Source organism: Eretmochelys imbricata, chromosome 8 (genome assembly GCF_965152235.1).
Source record: "Eretmochelys imbricata isolate rEreImb1 chromosome 8, rEreImb1.hap1, whole genome shotgun sequence".
NCBI classification, from domain to species: Eukaryota; Metazoa; Chordata; order Testudines; family Cheloniidae; genus Eretmochelys; species Eretmochelys imbricata.
In genome coordinates, this window is record NC_135579.1 from 83,412,539 (window position 1) to 83,426,437 (window position 13,899).

The window sequence follows — 13,899 nt, forward strand, 5'->3', positions numbered from 1 at the left end:
CCTTTGGGACTGGGAGTAATTTGAACATTGCTATGAGCTTTGTGTCCACTGTTACTGGTCTCCAGGAGCCATCCCACAATGCCCCACACTGAAAAATACAAGTTCATACAAGTGCTCCTGGTGAGGACACACATCGCCGACACATGGAACCAAGTGTGCACACACACAAGTGATTTAATAATTTTGGTGGCTGTATGCATAGTGTAGACATAGCCTTAGTTTCCCTGTGCACTTGTTACTGCAATACACAGAGGGCTAGTCTACCTAGGAACTTACATCAGTATAGCCATCTCTCTCAGGGGTGTGAAAAGTCCACAAAAGCTATACCACCCTAATCTCCTGTGTAGATAGAAGAATTCTTCCGTTGAGCTAGCTACTGCCTCCCAGGTTGGTGGATTACCTAAGCTGACACAATGGGATCCTGCCAGTGCAGATAAAATTCTATTTCATTGTAGAGGCTAAGGGTATGTCTACACAGCTGCTGTTAAAGCGCTAAAACCACCTCTGCAAAGGGAATAGTCAGGACTGTCCCTAGCTATTCTGGGGCCCTACACAGCCCCCCTGTGGGGGAGGGCAGGCCTCCATGGGGGGGGGGGGTCCGGGCTGGCTTGGGGGGCAAGGGGAAACTACCCCCCAGCACTCACTGGCGGCACGGCTGGGGCCGGGTCACCGCACTTCCCACCACTGATGAGTGCAGGCCCAGCCGGCACTCATCAGCAGTAGGAAGTGGGGGCGGGGCCATGGGGAAGAGGCAGGGCTGGGGCAGAGCAGGGGTGGGAAGAGGTGGGGCTGGGGCGGAGCACGCAGCTGCACAGGACACCAGGAAGTTTGGTGCCTCAAATTTCCTGGGGCCCTACACAGCTGCGTACTGTGCATATGGGTAGAGAGGGCCCTGGGAATAGTTACCAGTGCTGGGAGCACAGCTCCTAGGGCTGTAACACTATCTACACTGCCACTTTACAGCACTGCCACTTGCATCGTCCAAGGGGTGTTTTTTCACACCCCTGCGTGAAGAAAGTTTCAGCGCTGTAAGTGGCAGCGTAGACAAGGCCTAACTGCAGACAACATATCAAGTGTATAAGAGAATGCGGGCTGGCAGGATGTCACATTACCAGGCTGCATTGGAAACAGACTGCTTAACAATGTCTGGTTGGAATCCACACGTGTGAATGGAGACTCTGGAAGGGACAATGGAAACCCCAGAGGCCAGCACATTAACACCTACCTGCTCACAGCCAAAGAAGGACCTCAGCTGGAAACAAAGAGAAAGGGAGTGTGTCTGACAGCTCTTAAGGAGCTCTCCTGGAACTCAGAGGAAAAGAGGACAGAGAGGGAGAGGATGGGCTTGGGAACGGATATAGCAAAGTCCTGGCTACCACCAACAGAAACCATATCCCAAGTCTGCCTCTCTCTTGTAAACTCAAAGACTTTCAGATTATGCATGTCAGGTAGTTAATAAAATTGTTACATTGTTTTGAAAAGGCTGTCTGGTACCACTGCAACTACTTACTGCAAGCATTGAATAGGTGGAAAAATGCTCTTTCAGGAATCTGGCTCAGTTGGAATCACTGCAGGTTTGGGTGGGGGTCATAGATCAGCATTCATGTCACACTCCCCATCAGTACTCAGCCTGGGCCAGGAAAGCTAATGATCCAAGCAGCAGACCAAATTCGGTGATTAATCCTGGTCACATGCCACCTGAGGCACATTGTGCATATGCTAAGAGCCATGGAGAGAGACAAGAATTGCTGAAACCTGAAGGCCCAGTTTTGGAGTCGTGGAGGCCATGGGCAACCTCTGTAGAATAGCAGGGATCCAGCATACTAAAGAGGTACTCCCATTAGACTAGTTAAAGACTGGGGCATAGACCAGACCCTGTGAATCCATGACTCCTTGTTTCCTGATTTTTCAAAAAGTCCTGTAGTAAGTGTGATGAATAGGGCCCTACCAAATTCACAATCCAGTTTGGTCAATTTCAGTGATAGGATTTTTAAAATGGTAAAATTCATGTTTTCAGCTATTTATATCTGAAATTTCATGGTGTTGTAATAGTAGGGGTCCTGACCCAAAAAGGAGCTGTGGGAGGTGTGACATTATCTGATTAAAATATGACCATGTAGATTATTGTTGCAACCACTGTTATATATTTGCAACCAATCTTGTATAAAAAGTGGCATATAATATGCCTATGGAAAGGTTATGATTTGCTCGTTATGGATTATGCTATTTGTACGCATGTATCATTTTTGTACTTGAAGTTTGAGTATTGGCTCCATATCTGGCTTTCAAACGTTTGCTCCTGGGGTAACGCCCACAAGGTATTCAGCCTGCACATCTTGGAGGGACTATTCAAATTGACAGGTTTCAGAGTAGCAGCCGTGTTAGTCTCTATTCGCAAAAAGAAAAGGAGTACTTGTGGCACCTTAGAGACTAATTTATTTGAGCACAAGCTGTAGCTCACAAAAGCTTATGCTCAAATAAATTTGTTAGTCTCTAAGGTGCCACAAGTACTCCTTTTCTTTATTCAAATTGAGTGGCCCATCAAAAGGACACAACTCACAAAGGACCATGGGAGATGCCTATCTAAACTGAATGAACTTTCCTGTGGATGTTCCATCTGAAGTATAGGTAATGGCTTCCTACTATGACTAAGCAAAATCAGGCATGGACAGGTGACTTGCCCATGTGACTCCAAACTCCCATCTTTTACCTGTAATTTTCTACTAGCTGTGCTGGGGGCTTTGTTTGAAACAATGGGTTTCCCTCCACATAATAGAAAGGCCCTTGAAACACCTCCATTTTGCCTCTTTCCTGCTCAAGCCTCTGGACTATGAATTTATACTAATGGGAGCATTCTAACCCAGGGGTAGACAAACTTTTTAGCCTGAGGGCCACATCTGGGTGGCGAAATTGCATGCAGGGCCATGAATGGAAGGCTGGGGCAGGGGGGTGGGGAGCAGGAGGGAGTGCAGGGTGTGGGAGAGGGTGTGGTGAGCAGGAAGGGGCTCAGGGCAAGGGGTTGGAGTGCAGGAGGGAGCTCAGGGCAGGGGTGCAGAGAGGAGTGTGGGAGGGGACTCAGGGCAGGGAGTTGGGGTGCAGGGAGAAGTGTGATCTGCGGACTCCAGCCCAGTGCCACTTACCTGGAGCGGCTCCAAGGTGGCAGCAGTGTGCACCAGGGCCAGGGCAGGTTCCCTGCCTGCCTGCCCTGGCCCCACACCACTCCCGGAAGCAGCCAGCACCATGTCCCTGCGGCCCCTGGGTGGGGTGGGGTGGGGTGGAAAAAGGGCTCTACACACTGCCCTCGCCTGTGGATACCTCCCCCGAAGTTCCCATTGGCCGCAGTTCCCCATTCCCAGCCAATGGGAGCTGCGGGGAGCAGTGCCTGCAGGCGAGGGCAGCACATGGAGCTCTCTGCCCTCCCCGTCCCCCAGGTGCCGCAGGGACCTGGTGCCGGCTGCTTCCGGGAGAGGCCTGGGGCCCACAGTGGTGGCAATCACACAGGCCAGATCTGGCCCACAGGCCATAGTTTGCCCCCCCCGTTCAAACCTATGGACTGAGGTCCTTCCAATGATTTGAAAGTAACCAAAGACTTTACTTAAGCCAGCAGTTTATTCCATCACTGCTACAAGCCTGAAACAAGAAATTTGCAATTATTGTATGCATTTGATTCCTTTAACCAAATTTAACTCTCAGCTTTCTTTCTTTTTTTATAAATAAACCTTTAGATTTAGATACTAAAGGATTGGCAACGGCGTGATTTTTGGGTAAGATCTGAGTTACATCTTGACCTGGGTATGTGGCTGCTCCTTTGGTACCAGAACCACCTTCTATTTGATTAGATTCGTTTTAAAGAACCACTTATTTTTAAGTCTAATGACCTAAGGAAACTGCTTTTATGACTTCTTGTTACCCAGCATGGTGAAACAGAAATGTACTTTTGTTGCTGGTTTGGTATATCTCATGGGAGAATAACCTCTAGTTTTGGTGTCTGTCCTATTTTTCAGCAGTTTGTCCTGAATTTGGTATTCTAAGTTGTGACCCACTGAGGCACAGTTACAGTGGGGTCGCAAGGTTATTGCAGGAGGGGGGTTGCGGTATTTTTATTCTTACTTCTGTGCTGCTGGTGGTGCTGTGCTGCCTTCAGAGCTCAGCAGTGGTGGCTGCTGGCCGAGATTCCCTCAATTTGAGAAATGCTGGTCACTCTCCATGAAATCTATATAGTATAAGGTAAAAGCACACAAGACTAGATTTCACAGGGGGAAGACCAGATTTCATAGTCCGAGACGTGTTTTTCATGGTCAGGAATTTGGTAGGGCCCTAGTGATAAAGGTGGGCATTTCTTAAACTTTTTAACCCTCTTCCTTTTTTGGCAAGGATGCCAATAAATCAGTAAGTCTCAACAAAGAGGCAGGTCATTAATTTGATATATCTGGAAGCTAGAGATTGACTTTGCAGATGAGGGTTTAAGCACATTGACAAGGCAGCATTGGGAAGCTTGCACTGCTGCTGCTCATACTATACCAGTTCTGTGCACAAAGAGAGGACTTCACTCCCACTGGCTCTCAATCTGGAAGCCTGCATGAACTTGAGAAATGTTATTGAGCAATATGATGTGAAACAGCTGTGAAATTATGGCACAATTCCATAGGATCAGCATACAAGCTGTCTTTTCATTTTATTACATAAGCTATTTTTCATATTTTCTTACCTTAAATACCATACTCAGAAATACAGTTTCTTTTTGTAATAGCATTTGTGCAGTTGTTTTTGGCCTAATTAAAAACCAATCAGTAAACAGAAAATGTCTGCAGAGAGGAGGGAAAAAAAAAAAAGCACAGCACAACGTGTTGCTGATCAGAGTTATGGTGCTATGTGGAGTGGGGGAAGATCCTTACACATTCCCCATCTACATTCCATTTGGTGCTAGTGCTTTCTGCATTTGCTCTCAGCAGCATTAAAATCAGCAAAAATAAGTTTATTCTTCAGTTTTCTTTGCTAAGAAAAAGGATATTTTCAGAACCACAACTAAACCTGTTTGGGATGACAGTTTCAGTGCTATAGTTTATTTTATTCATTTATACTATTGCATTGAACAAAATGAATGCTATTAACACTTTACCAAATAAGGAACAGCACAAATTTCTGTTCTTAGACACGTGATCACTATTTTTTATGTAAGCAAAAGGAGGTGTTCCCACATATCCATACTAGATATTTTTCCAGAGTGCCGTTGCCCAAATCCCACCCACATGCTGTTCCATGACTCATGCAGATAGATTTTTATGTTTACAAAGCTCAGCAATGACAGATCCCCATGCACTGTAAGATATAATAAGAACCAAGTTACATTAAAAAAACAAAGACATGTCAGAGTTTGATCTAATTGTTACTTTAAGTCTGTCTGATTTAAGATAAAACAAAGGAGTCCATCCATTCTCCCTCTGAATCACGCTAATGGGAGTTACATGTGCTCACCAAAAAAAAAAAAAAAATATTACACCCATAGCCCTAGGTATCACTCATCCTTGCTGCATTACAGCAAAGTCCAGTTTAGAAGACTAAGTAATTAGTTGTTGCTCTCTTTTTGAATGTTCTGATTGCATTCCAGGGCTCAAAGATGCCTTATTACTTCCAAGAACATAGGTCACGCTTACAGGTCACTGACTCCATTCTGTGATTCAGTGACTCCAAAAGGGGTTTGTCGTCATGGTGGATAATCAGCAGACCATGACTCTCAATATGACACTGTGGCCAAAAGGATGAATGCAATCCTCGGATGCATAAACAGGAGCTTGAGTAGGAGTACAGAGATTATTTACCTCTCTTTTTGGCACTAGTGTGACTGCTGATGGAATACTGTGTCCCATTCTGGTGTCCACAATTCAAGAAAAATCTTATTAAATTGGAGAGGGTTCAAAGAAGAGCCACAAGAATGATTAAAGGATTAAAAAACATTCGTTATAGTGACAGACTGAAGGAGATCAATCCATTTAGCTTAAAGAGAAAGTAATCAAATCACCCTGAACCGTCTTTGTTCTCTATAGAGGGGAACAAATATTTGATAATAATGAACTCTTCAGTCTAGCAGACAAAGGCATAACATGGTCCAATGGCTGCAAGCTGAAGTAGACAAACTCAGACTGGAAATAAAGTGTACCATTTTAAGTGAGGATAATTAGCCTTTGGAACAATTTACCAAGAGTCATTCATTGCCTACAGCCTGTAAACAATGTGATAATGCTGGATTCCTGGTGCGTGCGCAAATACTGCCACCGAACACTGGTATAATGATGCTCAGATGCCTATTACCTTCACCACATACCATGGATCTAGCACCAATACCCACATTAGCTGAGTTTGAAAGATTTACTTATTCTATTACACTCCTTTCCCCCACAACCTCTTAGGCCATCGCCCTGCAATTTAAAGAAAGAAAACCATGCATACTGCTTAGGGAGAACTGTATTAATCCTCCTTTTTCTGTGTGTGTGTGTAAATAAAAACTTAAAAACCCACCCTTAAAAAAAAAAAATAGGATTTCTTCTACTCACTATCTTAGTGGTTCTCAGCCTCTCAGCATTCAGGACCCATTTGTAAACCTTGATGGCCTGTCTCAACCCAATAAATAGCTTTAGCACACAAAAAATTCTGACTTACTAAATATTTCTTATACAGGATATACAATACACATTAACATAATTGCGTACTAAATAAGTACGCTACAAGTACCATAGTGGGGCTTCTGTCCCACAGCTCCCTGCTCTGGGGTTTGAGACCCCTGAGGTCAAAGTGCCACTGAGGTTTGGCCCAGTCCCACAATAGGGGACTGGCCAAGCCAAATTTGTCTGAGTGGCATTGCAACGTGGTACATGGGGTCACAGTCCACTCAGACAAATTTGGCCCAGCTAGCCCCCCCACCCCCGTCATGACAGAGAGGATGAACCTGAGCAGTGCTGCAGCACTGCAAACCCATGCTCCAGGTCTCTGGTCCCTGCTATGGGCACTGAGCCCAGCCAGCCCCACAGGACCAGAGCTGCAGGAGCTACCACTACCAGGTGAGCGTGGGACAGGCTCTGTAATGTCCACCCCTTCCCCCAACCTCCGATGCAACCCTTTGACACATTCTGGCAACCCCATTTTGGGTCATGATCCATGGGTTGAAAAAGCCTTCACTGTCTTACATACAGCCACCCATCCCCTCACATATAGGTATCTAGTAAAATTTTTGAAGCCCCAACTACCTAGAGATATGAAGGATGGGGACCCCACCATCCAATATCCAAATGAGAAGCCACTCTTACCTTTGCAATTGTGAGGAAAAGTGAGAGTTTGATGGTGTTCCTATCAGCGTGCTGTATCTGGACCTTGCCTGGAGACAGTCTTATGTACCAACCTTGGGCTAGTATGAGAAATTTAAAGGGAACACCTTCCCTTTTCAGTTACTGGAAGAGAGAAGCAATATGCTCCTGCTCTCTATCCCCCCTTGCTTCTTCCCACCCCCAGACTTCTGGTTGTTGGGAGATGTGGGTGGTTCTTCACTTCTCTACTTCTCCCCTTCAACCCCACACCTAAATCCAAAAGCGTGTCTCACTGAACAGCTCCAATTCCTGCCCTTGCTGCTGCTGCTCAGCTCTTCTCAAACAGCAGAGTAAATAGATGTGATTCTTCTCAGTTTTACTGCTGCCCACAGGGTTTTGAAAAGCTACAGTGAAAACCAAACACAATTCTGATTAGCTTTCAGTCTGCTGCAGCTTCAACTATTAGCAGCAGAGGTACAGAAACTCACTCCGTAGATTTCAGAAGACAACATTACATTGGTTCAAGGTTGGGAGATTTTCTTTGCCATGAAGCCTGTAAGGCTCTCCCTGCCCCAGTTGCACAATGAAACCTTCAATTCTGTATGGGACCCATATGCTAGAAAGCTTCATGCTTGCAAATACCATGTGATTTTTCAAACCTTTCATTTTAGTTCTGCTGGAGTGACAAGGACAGAGAGCGGTGATGAGGAGCAAACAAAAAAATAGGAGTAAAGAGTGTGTCCTACACTTCCACAATTGTACACGTTTCTTACATTCATATGTTAAACACAGATTATTTCTCTCATAAGGAATAACCCACAAGACAGCAAACTCTAGGGAGAAAGCAGGATTTGCCCTCAGCAGAACAAGTGGGATTTATCCCCCATCAAATCAGCGAATTTTGCCAATTCACAGTCCATAGGTTTCCAATTTTACATTTAACTATGAGGGGGATGGTTCTTTTTAAAGTTGTACTTGGTTTTCTCCCTCTTGACAGCAATCCTTATTATATAACATATGGAAGATCTGACATTTTAGTGAGATGTGAATTAGGCGGCAGTGAAGAGGCAGCTTTCTTATACTATTTTGGTCAAAAAGAGTTTCCCTCCAAATCTAATGTCATCCTCGTTCTTAAGTACATAGAGTTTGTTTTCTTTGCCCCTTTGTATTTACCAGCTTTATTGAACTTTGAAATATTAAGCCTGTACCATAGCCCTTCAGGGCATGAATTGCCTTTTACCTATGTTTTTACATTATCGAACACAACAATCCCAATCACAAAAGGAGGCTCTGGGTGCTACCATAAATAAATGTTTGTTGCCACTTACAGTAAATATTGAGCTATCCACTTATAGCATCATAAAAAAATCTAAAGGAGGATAGAGAAGGGCGAAAACTAGGGACCATGATAAAATAAATATTCTTAGACATACACAAGTGTTTTGTCATGTTATTTATTACATTTCCTCAATAAACACACATAATCCATACGATATTTCAAGTTACCAGTTCGTTTAAACTTGCCATAATCATGTTCTTAAAGGCTGGTGACTGAGTTTTGAATCCTTTATTATGAATATTGACTAGCTTCAATGTTTATTTAGGGATTTTTAGAACTCAACTCATCTCATATCCTTTCCTTCCTATTGCTCCCTTTCCCACTGCTGCCAAAGTTACATACATAGTACAGGTTTACCCTTATATACCAGTTCTTTTTAACTGACCTCTGACAAACAGCAAGCAATGGCTGGATAAAAAGAAATTATAGAATATATTTATATATTTTTAATTTATGAGCCCCACCTAAATAGATAATCAGAGGAGAAGGTACAAATCCTTCCATCCCTGGACCAACTGTCCTCAGGATGGGCTGAGCTGGTGCACAGGTAGCCTATAGTCTTTCTTGCCTCTTACTTGTCACATGAGAAAAGGTAACAGTTTGGTCTTAATGAGGGGTGTACGTATGTATGTATCAGTGCATAGGTGCCAACTCCATGGCTGCTCCGGGGCTGGAGCATCCCTAGGGAAAAAATGGGGAGTGCTCAGTCCCCCATCAGCTCCCCCCTCCCAGTGTTTGCCATCTGCCGGTGGGCCCCACTGATCAGTGCTTCCCCATCCCTCCCCTTCCGCCGGCCTGCTGCAAACAGCTGTTTTGTGGTGTGCAGGAGGCTTTGGGAAGGATAGATAGGAGCAAGGATGCGGTGCGCTATGGGGAGGGAAGAAGCAGGGCAGGGGTGGGGCCTTGGAGTAAGGAGTGGAGTGGGAGCAGTGCCTGGGGGAAGAGTTGGGGGTTGAGTACCCTCTGTCCCCCCAGCACACTGGAAAGTCAGCACCTGTGTATCAGGGAAGGGGATTACCTCAGACCAAGTCTGTATGGTGGTAGTAGGAAAATACATTTGCCTAGTCTCCCTTCCGAGCTAAGAAAAACTGACACCTAAATCTGTTTGTTTTAAATGAAGGGGCTCAGTATTAAGGCCAATTCAGCAAATCACTCAGCATGCATTTAATGTTCTAAGTCAGGACCATAAAGGACCACGGGTTCCCTCCTCTCTCTCATCATGTATAACTTATTTGTCTTTATTTTTAAGGCCTTCACACTCTACCCCTACCCTATCTTCTCTGATTTACTATCAAGTGGTCAACTCCTGCCTCCTATCCACCAATACTGCAAGTTCCCCTGGCCCACTTGTAACACCTTAAAGCAACCACTTCCATGCATTTTTGCATGCTGCAAACATCCACAAAAAAGCCTAACTAATTACCCCCCTGAGAACTCTTCTTTTCCTTGATGCCTACAAAAAACTTGACAACTGTTAGGCTGTGGGTGTGCTAAGACCACTACTTACCATACTGACCCATATTGTTTCACTGTACTCCTACAGTCCTGTGTGGCTGTATCTACTGTATCATCTCATACTCAGATAATAAGCTGTTTGGGGCAGAGACCATCTTTTTGAGTCAGTACAGAGCATAGTACAATAGGGTCTTATCTATGACTAGGACTGCAACGCACTAGTCTCCATTATTTGTATTACCATAAGGAACAGTGCTTTAGAAGGACGTGAGGTATTTGTAAAACTTTTCAAATTTTTTTTTAAAAAGTGGCTAGACAGATATATTTAAGCTTGTCAGACTTATTTTTTATGATTTTGATAGGTGTTTATTTTTAAAGGGTTTTTTTATTTAAATTTTCACAGGTGTGGGAAATTACAGGGGAGGTCACAATGGGGAGGGCAGATAATTATTTAATAACTGTAGATTTTGAAAGAAAAGGAGTACTTGTGGCACCTTACAGACGAACAAATTTATTTGAGCATAAGCTTTCGTGAGCTACAGCTCACTTCATTGGATGCATTCAGTGGAAAATACAGTGGGGAGATTTATATCCATAGAGAACATGAAACAATGGGTGTTACCATACACACTATAACAAGAGAGTGATCACTTAAGGTAAGCTATTACCAGCAGAAGAGCTGGGGGGGTGGGGGGACCTTTTGTAGTGATAATCAAGGTGGGCCATTTCCAGCAGTTGACAAGAACGTCTGAGGAACAGAGGGAGGTGGAGGGGGGGGGAATAAACACGTAGATGTTGAGATTCAAAAATTTAAAGGTTTATAACCATTAAAATACAAATTGTCCGCATCACATTAATATACACAAAGTAAACATCCTCAGTCAAATTAACAAGTTGTCAAGCAGCATTTTTCTTATTTTGACTGTCTAAATTTTGATCATTTATGGAAATACTTGTAATTAGTTTGTGTGTTTATGGTAAAACATTTACTGACATTCACTGATAAAAAAAATCTAAACCTTCCAAGCACAGATATAAAAATTTTACATATATTCAAAAGAAAAGCTGTAAGGATGAAATCCATCCCATATTCCTCAACTTAGCAGTCCCACTGAAGTTTTGTAAACATCTGTAAATTTTGTAGCATTGGACCCAAATGTATTAAGTCAGTTATGTTTTAGCCCAAAGTCAAATCCTATAGCAGGATAAGGAGTTTGTAAGAGAAATGCTGACAAAACTTTTACTATAACATTGTAAGAGGGATCACTACAATAGAACCCTTTTTGTTCTTCCATTTTTCCCCTCTCTGCTATCTCGTCCCCTCCCGTTTATCTTTATCAAGAATCTTTGAAATCATATACATGAATTTTCCTCTTTCACAAGTGCAGTAAGCAGTTCACAAATGTCTGTGCAGTTCAGAATTAGAATTATTAAAAACCCTGTACTTCCTGACTTTCTAGGTAAATTGCGCTACTGAAGTAATCACTATAGGTCATTTAAACCTAAAAACCTATTTATGGCAGCAGAAGATGGCATATCTCAACTCCCGCCAAAGCCCTATAAAGCAACTTGAAACTGATTACCCGGCAAAGAATTTGGTATGTTTTAAAATTACGAGCTGGAAAGGTCTTGAACATTAGCAGCATTTTTTTTCACCCAAAAGTCAACCTTCAAATCGAGCTTGTAATGCTAAAATTCTCATATCTATCTATCCATCCGTCACACACACAAAAATGTTCACTCTCACCATTATATCTTTTTCCTCATCTCTTTACTTGTACATTAAAAATACTGAAGGAATAACTAAGCAAAGGTTTTAAAATGAACAGTATGTATTATCTTCTAACAGTTACCCGTATTCTGCTGGTTGGACTGTAGATGTTCTTTATCACTTCAGGGAACTCAGCTGCCAAAACAAAGCTGGGACCGCCAGGACCAACCTCTAGCACACCAAGGGGGACTCCACAACCTGCACACAGAGCTGAAGATTGTGTAGCAGGGGCTCCATAAGAAGATCTACCTCCTTGGTAGCCGCCATGGACCTGGTTGCTGAAACCAGCCTCCAGGTCCAGAGAAAGTCCTGGTAGAAGACCAGCAGCTCAGAGAGGTCTCACAGAAGACCTCTTGGATGGAGAAAAAAGAGCTGCCGGTCATATCAGAGCTCTCACAGGCGGCAGAGGAATACATGTGCCAATACACTCCGTGCCAATATGCTCCATGCCAAGCCGCTTGCACTATAAAGGAGTCTCTGCAGAGCCTGGAGGCGGAAGACATGGACCTGTATGCGCATGCACATCAGGCCCTGTCCTCCCTCCTTCAGGGGAAGATAGAGAACCCCTGCAGAGATCCAGTGCAGTCCTGGCCAAAAAAATCCTCCAGACCCAACCTCTGGAGATTGGCCAGGAACCCCAGTGGCGGGCACAGGTTGTTGAGCCGGTGCCAGTGCATGGACAGGACCAATTGGTTAAGCACCAGCACGCTCCCCTGGAGGGAGAGGTACTGGAGCAGTCCTATTCAGCCCCGCAGCCACCCTGCCCTCTAAACCTTGCCAGTTCTCCTGCGGAGATGGATGTGTGGCAGAAAGGTAAATACCAAGATAGAGCAGCGGACCCATGCTCCACCGGATGACCTGAAGTGTGGGTGGGAGGGAGGGAGCTCACCTGCCACCCAGACAGAGCTCTTGACCCAGCTGACCTGGGCGGAGGAGGCTGCTGAATAAATAGCTTGTCAAGCCTCCACCTGCACCAGGTCGTCCAGGTCCTGGACCACGAGAAGCACATCATTGGCATACACTGCCAGGACCAGCCTCACCTCCGGCTCATGCAGCACCAACCCCGTCAACCTCTTACGAAGGAGACGGGGGACGGGCTCAATGGCCAGAGTATACAGCTGACTCCTTGCCCGAAGCTCACAGGTGCCGTCAAGAGCCAGCTGAGTCTGATTAAACACTGTACAGAAGCATACAGCACCTGGAGAAACCCTACAAACTGAGGCCTGAAGCTGAATGCCCAAAGAGCGCCCAGGACACACCTTTGGTCCATCCAGTCGAACACCTTCTCCTGATCCAAGGACAAGAGGGTGAACGACAGACCATCCCTACACCCAAGCTCTAAGAGATCCCGGACCAGGTAAAGATTATCAAAGATGGTACAGCCCGGGGCAGTGTAGGTCTGGTCAGGATGGACCAGGTCCGCCAGCACAGACTGCAACCGCAGTGAGATGGCCTTTGCTATGACCTTGTAGTCTGTGCCGAGAAGGAAGATGGGATGCCAGTTCCGGAGATTGCAGAGGTCCCCCTTCATTGGCAGCAAGGCTAGCACTGTGCACCTGCATGACAGGGGGAGGATCCTGCTCTCCAATCACTTGGCCCAGACGGTGGACAAGGACGTCCCAGAACATGCGGTAGAACTCCACAGTCAGCCCGTCCATGCCCAGAAATTTATTAGTGGGCATGAGATAGAGGGCTTCCAAGAACTTGGCCAGAGTGAGAGGCAGCGCCAGCCGGTCCCAATCGCCCATGCTGACCGTTGGGAGTTTGTCCCAAAGCACTCGGCAAGCATTGGCAGGATCTTGGGAGAAAAGGCCAGCATAGAAGGCCTGGGCCCTCTCGCACATCTCCACTGGATCCCTGAGAGGGGTACCATCAGCTGCCAAAAGGCAGATGACATGCTTCTTAACCTCCCGTCTTCTACTCCAGGGCATAGAAGAAGCGGGAGCCACGATCCATCTCCTGCAGGAGCTGAAGCCTAGTAGGAAGATGCTAGAATCAACAGAGCACACCATCCTGAAAAAGGAATATCCTAAAAA

The 13,899-nt window shown here is 45.1% G+C and overlaps 1 protein-coding gene across 4 annotated transcripts in view; it reads right to left on the reverse strand.

Annotated features, from left to right (window-relative positions):
* The window catches only part of DNAJB4 (DnaJ heat shock protein family (Hsp40) member B4), a 41,301-nt gene that overhangs the window by 26,427 nt on the left and 975 nt on the right, over window positions 1–13,899 (reverse strand). The gene's annotated exons all lie outside the window — the stretch shown is intronic.